The sequence below is a fragment of the Miscanthus floridulus genome, chromosome 15 (assembly GCF_019320115.1).
Source record: "Miscanthus floridulus cultivar M001 chromosome 15, ASM1932011v1, whole genome shotgun sequence".
NCBI lineage: Eukaryota > Viridiplantae > Streptophyta > Magnoliopsida > Poales > Poaceae > Miscanthus > Miscanthus floridulus.
Genome location: NC_089594.1, coordinates 18,372,091 through 18,375,591, shown reverse-complemented (window position 1 = coordinate 18,375,591; position 3,501 = coordinate 18,372,091).

Here is a 3,501-nt window from a genome sequence, read left to right as displayed (position 1 = left end):
TGTCATGTGATGCTGACAGTGTTTCTACCTATTGCAATCAGGGCTATAAAGCCTGAGTTCTTGAAAATGGCCATCACCCGCATGTGCTACTTCTTTTCAAAGATCTCATAGAAGACGATTGGCAAGCAAGAGCTGAGTGACCTACATGAATTTGTGGTGGAGACACAAAACCAACTAGAGATGTGTTTACCTCCTGCTTTTTTGATATAATGCCACATCTCATGATTCACATGGTTCATCAGATACATGCGCTGGGCCCTTGCTACTTGCATGAAATGTGGTCCTACGAGCGGTTCATGTTGGTTCTAAGTCGATACGTGCATAATCGAGCATACCCAGAGGGCTCCATGATAGAGGGTCACAGTACTGAAGAAGTCGTCGAGTGCTATCAAGAGTACCTAAAAGTATAGAAAGAGATTGGTAAACCCGATTCTCTTCAAAAGGAATGGCTGGCTGGGAAGGGCACCAGTGGTAGAAAAGTGTTCATCGACCATGATTACAAAGAGGTGAGTCGGGCACATTACAATGTCTTGTAGAGTACACAACTGATGCAACCGTATATTGATGAACACTTGGCTATCATTATGGTAGAGAGAAATGGTCGTTCGGATGATTGGGTCATGAAACAGCACAAGCAACGACTAACTACATGGTTGAAGGACCAAAACATACCGCCTAGAGAAACCATAGACTCTATTATCATCAGTAGATTGGCGGAGGGGCCATCGAGACAAGTGACATCTTGGAATGTTTATGACATCAATGGGTATACGTACTATACCCATGCAAAGGATAGTAAATATGTGAACCAAAACAACGGCGTTCGAATAGAGGCTCTCGATGGATTGGGGCGAAAGATCCAATACTTTGGCATAATTGAAGAGATATGGAAACTTGACTATAGAAGGGATATAACGGTGGCCCTGTTTCGATGCCGCTGGATCAAACAACACCAACTGAACGAGATCGGATTGAGAGTCCTAGACCTCGAGAATCTAGGCTACCAAGATGACCCTTGGGTGCTCGCTTCACGTGTCGCACAAGTTTTCTTTATGTCTAACCCACAAAGTAACCTCCCTTCGAAGAAGAAGACAGAGGAAGTAGTTGCCTCCGAGAAACAGCACATTATCGGAGTTGATGGCGTGGACGATGTTGAAGCTTACAATAACTACGATGAGATGCCTCTATTCATAGACTTTCCTAAGATCAGTGTTGTGGAAAAGAACTTGCCCAAAGACATATTGCCATGGGAACGAAAAGGTGTCAAGGGGAAAGTCGTTACAGCGGGCTAGCTAGTTGTTGAACATCGAGTGTTTGTGTAAGTGTGTGTTTGTAAGACTTCATTTATGCATGCGTGTGAGACTATATATATTATGTATGTGTGTAAGACTATATATTTATGTATGTGTGTGAGACTACATTTATGCATGTGTGTGAGATTACCCTTTGCAACATCCAGATGAATCTATTTCAACATCCACTCTATTACTACTACAACTTTATGAAATCACTTAACACTTTATGAAATAAAGAAATGGCCAAAATAAAAGTAGGAGATCTTGACGAGTTATACAACTTTTATATTCATCACCTTTACAGCTGAAATCATTTAGTGGTTGAAAATCAGATTTGAAGCTGTCATTTTCTGAAATTCAAAATTTGAACTATTCAAATTTTGTCAAATAAAAAGATGACCAAAATAAAAGTTGTAGATAGTGATGTGTGCAACAACTTTTATATTCATCACCTTTACGGCTGAAATCATTTAGTGGTTGAAAATTAGGTTTGAAGCTGTTATTTTCTGAAATTCAAAATTTGAATTGTTCAAATTTTGTCAAATAAAAAGATGACCAAAATAAAAGTTGTATATAGTGATGTGTTCAATAACTTTTATATTCATCACCTTTATAGCTGAAATTATTTATTGGTTGAAAATCAGGTTTGAAGTTGTCATTTTCTGAAATTCAAAATTTAAATTGTTTAAAATTAGTGACAAAGATAGATGACTAGACTAAAATGATAGATCATGATTTTAGAAAATTTTAGGAAAAAAAACATCACATTTGGAGTTAGTATGAGGGAGAAAAACTAGTTACAAGTTTCAGCGACAGATTAAAAAGAGAAATCACACTTGTTCATCATTGATCATCATGAACAGTTATGATTTTTCTTTTTAATCTCTGGGTAAAATTTGTAACTAGTCCTTCTCCCTCAAACTAACTCCTAATGTGATGGTTTTTTTCCTAAAATTTTCTAAAATCATGCCCTATCAAGTTACTGTGTTGATTTGGTCATTCTTTTCGTTTGACAAAGTTTGAACAATTCAAATTTTCACATTTAAGTTTATGACAAGTTCTAATAAGATTTTGAAACACCAAATGATTTCAGCTGGAAAAGTGATGAATACCAAAGTTGTATAACTCATCAAGATCTACAACTTTTATTTTGGTCATTTCTTCATCGGACAAAGTGATAGTAAACATTGTTCACAAATCAACATGTCTCTCGTATAGTTTATGAAACTATGAGTGATATGTGGATTTGTGAACAATGTTTACTAATATTTTATTAAATGAAGAAATGATCAAAATAAAAGTTGTAGATAGTGATGAGTTCAACAACTTTTATGTTCATGACTTTTCTAGTTGAAATCATTTAAGGTTTCAAAATCTTGTTTGAAGTTACCATTTATTAAATTTCAAAAATTGAACTGTTCAAATTTAGTCAAATGAAAAGATGACCAAAATAAAAATTGTAGATAGTGTTGTGTTCAACAACTTTTATGTTCATGACTTTCTTATTTAAAATCATTTAAGGTTTCAAAATCTTGTTTGAAGTTGCCATTTATTAAAATTCATAATTTGAACTTTTCAAATTTTGTCAAATGAAAAGATGACCAAAATATAAGTTGTACATCTTGATAAGTTCTACAACTTTGATGTTTACAAAATTTTCATTTGAGGACATTTCATGTGCTAAAATTCTATTAGTTGTTTTGAAATTCAAATTTTCAATTTTTAAAATATTATTTTTGTAAAGAAGAAAATATAGAATTATATCTATATTTATAATAAAATTGTTTATATATACATATATTTATATATAGAATAATCAAAAAACTAATATATAAATTTACATTGTGTTCTTTATATATGAATGAATTACAGAATTAGTAATTAAAATAAAATAAAAAATATTTGTAGGGCTGGCTAACTCAGGAACCGCCCCTATAAATCGATTTCTTGGGGCGGCTAACTCAGGAGCCGCCCCTACAAATGAACTCCGATATATAAACCAGAGCCCGTGGGCGGGCAGAAAATTTTCTACGTCTGGGCGCTATTCTATTCCATGACGCCGGCAGGCTGCCGCCTCTATGCCCTACCTCCACCGCCTCCGTGCCCTACCTCCGTCGTGCCGTACCTCTCCCGATCCATCTCCAACCCCCGGTCCATCTCTTGCCCTGCGCGCCGCCGTTTCCCCTGGTGGCTAGGGTTTCCGTCG